We start from the raw sequence: 13456 nt of genomic DNA, 5'->3' as shown, positions 1-13456 counted from the left end.
ATTTTTAGAATGTATTATAAGAGCATTTGAATATATAAGATTAACCATTTAAAAATGAATTTTAAACTTACAGTTAAACTCTAATTAAAGATACTGAATGAGGTCTCATTCAAAATTGCCAGCTGTGCCACCCCCGAATATAAAAACATCCATCTAAGGCAGTTCCATGTGTTATCACATTAACGTTTTCACAATTGCATAATATTATATTGCAAGTAAGACAGTCTAGGTTAAACGATCTCAGCTCACTAATTCTAATGTTTAAAACTGTTTGTCAAGGAATAATGGTTTGTTCCTTTTTATCACAAATGATCATCTGCAAATAAATGCAATAGAGATGAAGATTTAGAAATACCTTTGTGATTTTACAGAGCGATGGAGCCTGCTTACAATAATTCATGGTGCAGTTTAAAACACCAATATCAGCATTATAATCAAAATTCAATAGGATATGAATTTTGGGAACTAATAAATTATAAATGAGGCTCATGATAGTGAAATCACACAAGTTATATCACTTTGACTTAAGCCAGGATAATTAATAAATCATTTAATAATTCAAAAACATATTGGAACATGTCATGTATTAATATTGGGGATTATTCCAAGGAATTTTCTTAAATTCATTTTACTAAAGAGATTTATTATTATTTTTCCTTTTCATTAATTTTCCTTTTTTGTATTACTCACTTTTCTTTTACTACAATGTGGCTATTTTCCCAGCAAGTTTACCAAAACAAATTAAAAAATTAAGCTGATCTAGAGCTACCCTATTACTACCAATATTATTTCATATTTATCATATGGAAGGAGACTGACAAGAGCATACCAGCTATTTTTTAAATCTACATTTTAATTTTAATTTCTTTAGTCTCACATCTTAGGGATGATTTTTAACTCTCATAGTTACTAATGTAATGTTGGCATAATGATGGGAGAATGGAAGCATACATAGCATCTTTATAGGAGGCAATGTCAGAGAAACTGGCTTAATGACTACGGGTCTTCTAGCAAGGGAGAGGGTGGGAAGATTTGGGAGAATGGCATTGAAACATGTAAAATATCATGTATTAAACGAGTTGCCAGTCAAAAAAAAAAAAAAAAAGAAAAGAAATAAAAGCAGAACAGTTTGGGTATGGGGGAAGTTTTAATAATTCTATATATTTCTTACTTTTTTTCTAGACACTATGTTATGTATTTCATAATTGGTCTGATCGCCAACAAAATATATATTAACTGGTTATCATTATCATCAGTTTAAAGGTAAAGAAATCAAATAGGAAATGTTTAAGCTCTGTGCTAACCAGATGGTGAAAATTTAAAGTGTGATATTTTGCACACACATATACATTTTCAAACACTACTTAGTTTTTCAAAATAATCTTATTTGTTAATTTCATATTCAAGGCTTCATATCTGTGCCACATTCCATATGAGAAATAGATTATATCTACTAGGTAAAATCTTGCAGACCCTTTGACAAAATAAAACATACTCAAAAATTTTCAATAAACCCCATTTGTATTAGTTTCTTAGGGCTGCCATAACAAATTTCAGACTGAATATCTTAAACAATAGGAACTTATTTTCTCACAGTTCTGTAAAATGAAGGTCCAAGACCAAAGGTCAGCAGGTTTTGATTTCTTCTGAAGTTTATTTTCTTGGCTTGAGTATGGCCACTTCCTGTGGTCTTCCCTCTGAACTTGCCTATCCATGTCCAAATATCCTTTTATTCTAAAGATACCAATAATATTGATTAATGACCTCTTTTAAGCATAACTACTTCTTTAAAAGGACTTATTGCAAAATATAATCAAATTCCAAGGTACTGCAGTTTAAGATTTCAATGTATGAACTGGAGGGACACAACTCAGCGTATATACCATCTCACCAAATCCCCTCATTATCCCTATATGATTCTTTCCCTTTAATATATCTCAGAATTATTATTTTACACAAGCAAAAAGGCAATATGCTGCTGCTGCTGCTAAGTCGCTTCAGTCATGTCCAACTCTGTGCGACCCCATAGATGGCAGCCCACCAGGCTCCCCCGTCCCTGGGATTCTCCAGGCAAGAACACTGGAGTGGGTTGCCATTTCCTTCTCCAATGCATGAAAGGGAAAAGTGAAAGTGAAGTCGCTCAGTCATGTCCAACTCTTCACGACCCCATGGACTGCAGCCCACCAGGCTCCTAGTATCAAAACAAAATTTCCAATTAGATGATTTCTTCTTGAAATATGTTTACTATCTTGTTAAATACAAATATTCAAAGGAAAAAAAGCAATGATTGCACTTTCATCAAATTATGAAATATTTTAGATTTATTTCCAGTGAAACAGCTGTATCAGATCAAAATTTAGTAGGGACAAAGTTTTAACCACTCTGAAACATCTTCAGACTACACATATTGGAAGAAGATGCTGCCTTGGCATCTTGCAATTAAAGGTGTGGTTCACAGCAGGAGCATTAGCATACTCTAGGCACTACTAGAAATGCAGAAACTTGTGCTCCAGTCTTTCTAAATCAGAATCTTCATTTTAACTTTCTCTGAGGTGATTCTTATGTACAATAACCTTTGCAAACCTCTGATCTGAAATATAGCAAGTTTTCCCCAAAAGAACCATATATAAGGAATCAAAGGATATACAAGTGGGAGCAAGATTAGGGGCAAGGGAAAATGATGAAGTTTGTTTTTCCTCTCATCTTTATCTTTTTTATCCAGACCTACCCAATCTGTATATGCACATACATCATATCAAATAGTATTGTTTAAAAATGTTTCATAATTGTTACATTTGTTGCACTGGAATAAGTAGACTCCAATATTCACAGTTTTATGTGTGTTATAACAGCAGCTCATAAATGAATTCCTTGAAATCCTAGTACTAAAAATATTTTGTAGGAGGATGAATGATTGTTTGGTCAATAAGTTTAGGCAGGTTGACATATCATATCCTTCTTTTATAGGGTGCATTATTCACAATGTGTGGTGGTGGTGGTGGTGGTGGTTTAGTCTTTAAGTCATGTCCAACTCTTACAATCCCATGGACTGTAGCCTGTGAGGCTCCTCTGTCCATGGGATTCTCCAGGCAAGAAGACTGGAGTGGGTTGCCATTTCCTTCTCCATCACAATGTGTATGAGCATATCAAAGACTTTGACCATTTCAGCAATAAAGTAATATTGCAATTAAAGGCATGGTTCTGTATCCTAATAATGCCTGTATCCTAAACTAATTTTACCATAGATACCTTTCATCTAAACTTCTATCAGTATGTGAGAGGATCAGTGTAAGAGATAAGTCTTCATAGACTTTGGTACACACATATGTATGTGTGTGTGTGTAATTATATCATATATACATATATGTAGTGTATACATAGAGAGTAGTAATATATGTATATTATGGAGGAGGGGATGGTAACCCGCTCAAGTATTCTTGCCTGGAGAATCCCATGGACAGAGGAGCCTGGCAGGCTATGACTCACTGGGTTGCAAAGAGTCGGATATGATCGAAGTGACTCAGCAATGCATATGTATATAAACTTATATATAAAGTAAGTATAAATTATATAGAGTTCTATAGTCAGTCTGTGATTTCCAAATTCCTAAAACATTAGCACTCTTCTTGCTTCACTTAAGTCTCAACTTAATGTATAAAAATGTACTCACTTCATCAGCGACTTTTATTTTAAGAATGCATGGTTTATCAAGTTTTATCCATGAAAGTGTTGAAAGTGTTGGTGGTGCAGTCATGTCTGATTCTTTCTGACCCCATGGACTGTAGTATCAGTTCATGGAATTATCCATGCAAGAATACTACAGTGGGTTGCCATTCCCTTCTCCAGGGTATCTTGCAGATCCAGGGTTCGAACCTGGGTCTCCCACATTGCAGGCAGATTCTTTACTGTCTGAGCCATCAGGGAAGCCCCAAAATTTTATGATATTACTCTGAAATTCTCTTTGCTCTCATTCTATAACTCTTCTGTCAGAATAATCTTAAATGATTATTTTCTATAATGATATTCTATAATTTCTATAATGATTATTTTTTATAATTTTCTGTAATATTATTTTATATAATTATTTTTTAATTTTGATAATATTTTCTTAGTCTTACTAAGAGGAAAAATAAAAATTACTGGGAAGCCTAAGACGCAGTTTGAAAAATGGATTTCTAATTTTGCATTAATGGACAAAATTATAGCTTTTCATGTAGGCAGAAAAGAGCCTATGCTCAGGTTCTAAAGAGATGTGGCTCAGTGATTTCTTCGCTAGTTCTTAGTTCAGTTCAGTTCAGTCACTAAGTCGTGTCTGACTCTTTGAAACCCCATGGGCTGTAGCATGACAGGCCTCCCTGTCCATCACCAAGTCTCAAGAGTTTACTCAAACTCATGTCCATTGAGTTGGAGATGTCATCCAATGTATCATCCTCTGTCATCCCCTTTTCCTCCCACCTTCAATCTTTCCCAGCATCAGGGTCATTTCAAATGAGTCAGCTCTTTGCATCAGGTGGCCAAAGTATTGGAGTTTCAGCTTCAACATCAGTCCTTCCAATGAACACCTAGGACTGATCTCCTTGCAGTCCAAGGGACTCTCAAGAGTCTTCTTCAACACCACAGTTCAAAAGCATAAATTCTTTATTGCTCAGCTTTCTTCATAGTCCAACTCTCACATCTATACATGACTACTGGACAAACCATAGCCTTGACTAGATGGACCTTTGGACTTGGTAAATTCTTGGTAAATTACTATTCATGTATTCAAAAACTAACTATACAATAAAACTGAACAAGAACTACAAAGTTTAGATAAAACCAGATTAACCTACTTTCAAAGTCCCCTCTTTCAAAACTTCTCTAAAACTGATCTGAAATCAAAAATTTTAAAGACTTCTTTCAAGTAGTGCCAAAGAATATATAAAGATATTTTCTAGTGAGATATATATTTTTAAAGTCTTAATTCTATGTCCCAAAGAAGTATTTAACTTGGGAGAATATAAACCAACTTCATATAGATCTTATGTGATGTGTTATTTGTCAAGATTTTTCTTTTTGGAAAGGGGAATTAATTCTCTGCAACTTTTAAAGTTACTTGTATTTTGTGTATTAAAATTTCCATTTAAATTTAGACTTGCTGCTGAATATCAATGTCTTTGACATCCATTAATTATAAAATAAAATAAACTTTCTTTAGTCATTGACAGTGTATATTTTACTTATAGGATTTCTATCACAGTGAATCATTTTTGCATTACTGAAACAAAACTAGCTCAGGGTGTTAAAATGTTTAGTATATTATCATGTTTAATATATTTTCTTAACATTGCATCCATAATCAGAAGTCTTTGTTTGTTTTGCTTGTTTTGTCTTATGGTCTATTATGTTTTTATTATTGCAAAACAGATGGGAAATTTCAAAATATTCTAATAATGTAACAACCCGATGAACCAAACCAATATGATGTCAGTCGGATATTAAGAACTTGGATTTTGGATGACCATTAACAAAGACTCACAATCTGATCCCAGAATCATATCTGACTTGTCCTCTTACAACAACTTTGTGCCTCGTAAGAGATTTAGCTACTGACTTTTCATTCAGGAAGAATATATGTTAGACATCAGAAATTGAAATTAGCTTTATTGAAGCTACATCTAAAATAATTTTCTAGTCCCTTGTTTGGAGAGTATTGACTGGAATCAATGGACCTAGGTTTCCTATCTGTCATTTGACTTCATGATACCTCTTCATTCAAAGTATCCTAAATTTGTAAGGAGAGATACAAACTAATGCAATTATTTACTCTCATTTGTCATTGAGCACTGTATCTGAATTAAGAAAGATATTTACTAACAAATTTTCATTGTCACTGATTGTATGAAATGTTTAATCAAAGCTGTTCCTTAGTTGTATGTAGTCATAAGCTTTCCTTCAAACTTTCTCAGTGACATTCAATTGTTTTTTTTTTTTTATTTGTTTAAATGTTGATTAGTGTAGGCAGAATCAAGTTTTCATTTCTTTTCCCATTTTCTTTTCCAGAGAGAAAAAAATAGAAAGATAAAAAAGAAAATCTTAGTGAAACAGTTCTCAGGAAAGGCAATTACAATCTTCACTTTATATACTTTATAAGAGAAGTATATGAACTGAATTTAAATACATATTCTCAAAAGATGGGACTGTCAGCATTTTAAAGAAATAATAATGATTGTTAATACATGGCAGGAAAGTGCATTATGAAAAGAACTCTTTGAGGAAGAGGCTTATCCTCAGTTCACATTTCACTGGAAATTGTTAGCTATTTTTCCCAAGGTCTTGAAATAATAAGTAGCTGTGCATAAATTCAAATCCAAGCTAACTCTAGAGCATGCATGTTGTTGGATAATCTATTCCAAAATAAGATAAAGTAGAGGTTTATGTAAATGATACAGTATATATTGATAAAGATCTTCATAAAAAAAAAAAAACTCAGAAAACCCTGACATATAATCAAATAGTAAAAGCAGAAAACAAAAAATAAAATCAATCAACAGCTGTCAATGGTCTTTAAAGGCTAAATACAAAGCCTCAATACCCAGGCTTATCACTGCTACTCCATAATGTAAGAAAAGAAAAATGAAAAGTACATAAACACCAGTAAAAAAGGCCAAAGCTAACTGTATGACAGAATATGAAAAATTTAATGACTTATTATAAATGAGATTATTTCCTATTTTAGTATGTGGCATTTCATGAAGAGATAAAGAGTACTAAAATGTTACAGGCATCAGTATTTGAAGCTAAATCTGAAAAAGTTTGAAAAAGTAGGTGGCAGAAGGATATGAAAGGAAATAGAAAAATATAAGTATCATTTACTTATTCAATATATAATTAATCACTAAATATTTCAAGCACTGTTCTAGGGTTTGGGGACTGTGATGCACAAGATAGAGTCCTTGTCATTAACCTCAGTCTTGAGATGTGACTTATATGGTGATCACTGAACATCATGAAGAGATAGTCTATTTGAACCATTCATTATATATAACTACTAAACTCCAAATCCTCTCTAGACTATTAGCTTCAAAGAGGGTCCAAAAGCTTTGGAGGAAATGATTGCACTTCAGACACCCCAGATGTCCAAGCATTCTGGCATAATCTCAGAAATGTTCAGAAGATTTGCTATTTACAAAGTGTGGAAAAAGAATAGAGAATGCCAGTTCAAGTGATTCCAAGAGATAATCTTGGCCAGTGTGAGAACATACTGTAATCTTTATCCCTACACCAACAAAATATAACAGGGGGTAGGAATAGTCACCAAAACAGAGCTGAGGATTAGTAATTTTAATTAATTAAAAGTCAAAAAAGAGTAAAACAGAGTTTCACACTTGGTGGAAAGTGCAGAAGTTAGGAAATGCTTAGGAATACCAAAAGAAAAAGAGTAGAAGGAAGACTTACAAGAACACAGAAACTAACTTTTATGAGAAGTTATTTCCCCATTAGCAGGAAGTGGGCAATTAGTTATTCTCATATTTTATTATTGAGGTATAATTGATTTACAATATTATATTAGTTTCAGCAGACAACATAATGATTCAGTATTTCTATGAATTACATTCTATTTAAAGTCATTATAAAATATTGGCTTTATTTCCCTGTGCTGCACAATCTATACTTATTTGTTTTATGAATAGCAGTTTGTACCACTTAATTCTCCACCCTTATATTGCCTCTCCTCTCTGGTCAACACAAGCTTGTTCTCTATATCTGTGAGTATTAGCTGTGCATTTGTCATATAACTTTTATTATATTACATTATGATTTCTCCATATTGAATTTGTTGAGAGAGTTAATCATGAAAAAATGCTTATTTTTTTTTTGTTAAACACTTTTCTGCATCTGTTGAGAGGATCATAGGATTTTTATTCTTCACTTCATTAATGTAGTGTTCTTGACATTTTGGGGAATTCAAATTAATTTCAATAATAGGTTCTTAAAATTATTAGAAATAAAATTGCTGAGCTCAATAATGTAAAAGTATTGTTACACCAAATTAAATAAATGATTTAATTAATAGATTACAGAATTTACAGGAGGATTGTAACAGTGTAACTTTAACTAATATTGCTTAAGACTGTCTCTTTCTAACAATATTAACCAGAATTAAATAGTACAATATTAAAATATTTTCAAAAATTATTACTTGTCTAAACAAGTAAAGTTTTTTACTTTTATCTATTTTTTACTGAAGTTAAACTTTAAAAAAATATTTTTAAATCTTTTGCATTTTTTCAAGTATAAATGTTCTCTTCTTGGTCTTTGCTATTCTTTTCTAGTTCAGCGTATAGAAAGGTCTTTATCAATGGATATTTAAAATTGCATATTAAAATATCAATCCATTTTTGTACTTATATCAAATATTTTCACCTAAATTTGTTTAGGTTTTTTTTAATTGTAAGCTTGTTGTGGTTCCATGGTTTTTTTTTCTAACAGATAATTTTATGGTTTTATAGTGAAAAATCTGTCAATATTTTACTTTGAGATTGATTTTGCACTTAATAAAAACATGTCTAAATTCACCACACATATTCTAATTTTAACAATTTTACCTGGTATTTTGTGTGTGTTTGCATATGTGTGCACATTTTGGGCTGATGATCTAGATATCTATTTCTCTCTCAAATTGTTAAATCACTTGTTCAATAATTACTCTCTTACATGTTAAAATTTTACATGAAATAAGATTTATTTCTGGAGTATCAAGCCAAGCAATAATATTTACTATTATTATGACCACATAATATTATCAGTACTTTTCAAGGAGAAGTTGTTTTCATTACTTTCTGTTACATAACATCACTCAGCACAGTTTAAAAATATTCTACCCAAGAATGTTCATTAATTTTCTTTCTAATACACAGAGTCATTTCTGTTTAGTTTCACTCATGCTAAAACCAAATCAGAGCAATATGACACCTGAAAAATCATTCTGGAATGCATCAGTTGGCTTTCCTTTACCACATGCGATCAATCCATAGACAGAAAAGACCTTGCATATTTTGTTTTTGTTCCCTTGCCATCCCAAGCTAAGCTAAGTGAATATAGAGAAAGAAATATCAAAGGTGATAGTTGAAGAGAAAAAAATACATTTCTACATTATAAATGTATTATATAATATATTTATACATTTGATAAATTTATATAATATATTTATAAAGATATACATTTATTTGTTCATGTTATTGTGCCATATATTTGCTATATATAATTATAATATATTGTTTTAAAAGTCATATAGCATTGTATATATTATTCCATATGAATGGAATTATATACATATGTGTATATATATACATATAGAATCTCTACCACCCTCTTTTCTTCCTTTCTCTTATTTTTAATTAATTAGTATTTTGTATGAATATATTTCCACAGCAAAAGCTGATATTTGTTTCAAAAAGACAACATAGAAGATGGCGGAGGAGTAGGACGGGGAGAACACTTTCTCCCCCACAAATTCATCAAAAGAGCATTTAAACGTCGAGTAAATTCCACAAAACAACTTCTGAATGCTGGCAGAGGACATCAGGCACCCAGAAAAGCAACCCAACTCTTCTAAAGGAGGTAGGAAAAAATATAAAAGACAAAAAAAGAGTCAAAAGAGGGAGGGACGGAGTTCCTTCCCGGGAAGGGAGTCTTAAAAAGAGAGAAGTTTCCAAACACCAGGAAACCTTCTCACTGCCGAATCTGTGCTGAGCTTCGGAAGCACAGAGGGCAACATAAAAGGGAGAAAAAAATAAACAAACAATTAAAAATCGCAGATTGTGAGCCCTACGGTAACTCCCCCAGCGGAGAAGCAGCGCAGACGCCTGCACACGGCATTAGCAAGCGGGGGCTGGGCAGGGAAGCGCGGCGCGGGCTGCGTCGCTTAGAGTAAGAATCTGGCCCAAATGTCCTGAGCGCTATCTGAGCGAAATAATTTGGGCTAGCAAACCAGACTGTGGGATATCTACCACGCGAAAAGCCAGCCCTAACCTAAGACACCGCCAGGCCCGCGCACGGAACAAAGGACTGAACAGAGATAGCCAGCTGCAGACCTTCCCCCTCTGGTGACAGGCAGCCAGAGCCGGAAGGGGGCAATCGCAGCCCCAGAGAGACACTATCTATAAAACTGTAAGCAGGCTTCTTTGCTAACTAAAACTTCTTGGGGGTCTGGATGGTCAACATCTGCCTGAGAAGGTGCGCCGGTTTTACACCCAGATAACCGAGTGGCGGGGAGGCGATAAGTCGCAGCATTGGCGCCCACCAAACACTTCATCACCTGAGCTGCTCAGACCTGGGAAGAGCACAAAACGCAGGCCCAACCGAGTCTGCGCCTCTGAGGACTACCCGAGTGCCTGAACCTGAGCGGCTTGGACCTGGGAGCTCAGCCCAGGGCCGGCCTCTGATTGTTCCCGGCGGAACAACCTAGAGCCCGAGCAGTGTGGGCAGGGAGGCTACACGCGCCGTGAGCGGGGGCAGACCAAGTGTGGCTGAGGCACTGCGACCGCACGCCAGTGTTATCTGTTTGCAGCATCCCTCCCTCCCTCCCCACAGCGCAACTGAACAAATGAGCCTAAATTAAAAAAAAAAAAAAAAGCGTCCTCCACCATCCCCTTTCTGTCAGGGCAGAAATCAGACACTGAAGAGACCAGCAAACAGAAGAAGCTATAACAGAGGGAAACGCCTTGGAAGCTACAGGCCATAGATTAAAACCCTGTGGTTACTACGAACTACATAGGAAGGGGCCTATAGATCTTGAGAAATATAAGTCGGACCAAGGAACTAGCCAAAAATGAACTGAACCCACAATACTCACAACAAAACCAGAGAAAGACCTAAATATATTTTTACTGTTTTTACGATCAATCTTTCTTTCTTCTTTTTTTTTAAATTTTAAGTCCTCTATTGTCCTTTAATTTTCACATTTATAACCTATTACTTTGCAAAAAAAAAAAAAAAAGACCCTATTTTTTTTCTTCTTCAGCAAACTTCATATATATATTTTATAATTTTTTTGACCATGTTTTGTTTTTTTTCTTTTTCTTCTTTTCTTTAACATTGTATTTTTGAAATTCCAAACTCTACTCTAGATTTTTAATTTTAGCCTTTTGGTATATGTTATCAATTTTGTACCTATAGGTTTTTTTTTATAATTTCTGTGACTTTTTTTTCCCTCTGTTTCTTTCTCTTCTTCTTTTATATAACATCGTATATCTGCAATTCCAAACTCTACTCAAGATTTTTAATTTATGCTTTTTGGTATTTGATATCAATTTTGTACCTGTATTTTCTTTATAATTTTTGCGACATTGTTTTTGTTGGTTTGTTTGTTTTCTCTCTTTATTTTTCTTCTTCTTTTTTTTAACATTGTATTTTTGAAATTCCAAACTCTACTCTAGATTTTTAATTTTTGCTTTTTGGTATTAGTTATCAATTTTGTACCTGTAGTTTCTTTATAATTTTCACTACCTTGTTTGTTTTTCTTTGTTCTTTTTTTCTCTCTTTCTTTTCCTTCTTCTTTTCAATAACATCATATTTTTGAAATTCCAAACTCTACTCTAGATTTTTAATTTTTGCTTTTATGTATTTGTTACCAATTTTGTACCTTTAAGAACCCAATCTTCAGGACCCATTTTTCACTAGGGAGCGAGATTACTGGCTTGACTGCTCTCTCTCCCTTTGGACTCTCCGTTTTCTCCACCAGGTCGCCTGTGTCTCCTCCCTAACCCCTCTCTACTCTACCCAACTCTGTGAATTTCTGTGAGTTCCAGACGGTGGAAAACACTTAGGGAACTGATTAATGGCTGGATCTGTCTCCCTCCTTTTCATTTCCCCCTTTTATCCTTCTGGCCACCTCTGTCTCCTGCCTCCTTCTTCTCTTCTCTGTATAACTCCGTGAACATCTCTGAGCGGTCCAGTTGTGGAGTGCGCATAAGGAAGTGACTACTGGCTAGCCCACTCTCTCCACTATTGATTCCACCTCATCTCATTTGGGTCACCTCTAAATCCGTCCTCCCTCTTCTCTTCTCCATGTAACGCTGTGAACCTCTGAGTGACCCTCACAGTAGAGAAACTTTTCATCTTTAACGTAGATGTTTTATCAATGGTGCTGTATAGAAGGAGAAGCTTTGAAACTACTGTAAAAATAAGACCAATAACTCTAAGTAGGAGGCTTAAGTCCAAACCCTGACTCCAGGGAACTCCTGACTCCAAGGAACATTAATTGACAGGACCTCATCAAATGCCTCCATACCGACACTGAAACCAAGCACCACACAAGGGCCAACAAGTTCCAGGGCAAGACATACCAAGCAAATTTTCCAGCAACAAAGGAACACAGCCCTGAGCTTCAAGATACAGGCTGCCCAAAGTCACCCCAAAACCATAGACATCTCATAACTCATTACTGGACATTTCATTACACTCCAGAGAGAAGAAATACAGCTCCATCCACCAGAACATCGACACAAGCTTCCCTAACCAGGAAACCTTGACAAGCCACCTGTACAAACCCACACACAGCAAGGAAACGCCACAATAAAGAGAACTCCACAAACTGCCAGAATACAGAAAGGACACCCCAAACTCAGCAATTTAAACAAGATGAAGAGACAGAGGAATACCCAGCAGATAAAGGAACAGGATAAATGCCCATCAAACCAAACAAAAGAGGAAAAGATAGGGAATCTACCTGATAAAGAATTCCGAATAATGATAGTGAAATTGATCCAAAATCTTGAAATTAAAATGGAATCACAGATAAATAGCCTGGAGGCAAGGATTGAGAAGATGCAAGAAAGGTTTAACAAGGACTTAGAAGAAATAAAAAAGAGTCAATATATAATGAATAATGCAATAAGTGAAATTAAAAACACTCTGGAGGCAACAAATAGAAGAATAACAGAGGCAGAAGATAGGATTAGTGAATTAGAAGATAGAATGGTAGAAATAAATGAATCAGAGAGGATAAAAGAAAAATGAATTAAAAGAAATGAGGACAATCTCAGAGACCTCCAGGACAATATTAAATGCTACAACATTCGAATCATAGGGGTCCCAGAAGAAGAAGACAAAAAGAAAGACCATGAGAAAATACTTGAGGAGATAATAGTTGAAAACTTCCCTAAAATGGGGAAGGAAATAATCACCCAAGTTCAAGAAACCCAGAGAGTCCCAAACAGGATAAACCCAAGGCAAAACACCCCAATACACATATTAATCAAATTAACAAAGATCAAACACAAAGAACAAATATTAAAAGCAGCAAGGGAAAAACAACAAATAACACACAAGGGAATTCCCATAAGGATAACAGCTGATCTTTCAATAGAAGTTCTTCAAGCCAGGAGGGAATGGCAAGACATATTTAAAATGATGAAAGAAAATAACCTACAGCCCAGATTATTGTACCCAGCAAGGATCTCATTCAAGTATGAAG

This window comes from Bubalus bubalis, chromosome 10 (genome assembly GCF_019923935.1).
Source record: "Bubalus bubalis isolate 160015118507 breed Murrah chromosome 10, NDDB_SH_1, whole genome shotgun sequence".
Taxonomy (NCBI): Eukaryota; Metazoa; Chordata; class Mammalia; order Artiodactyla; family Bovidae; genus Bubalus; species Bubalus bubalis.
Note: the sequence above shows the minus strand (reverse complement) of the source record.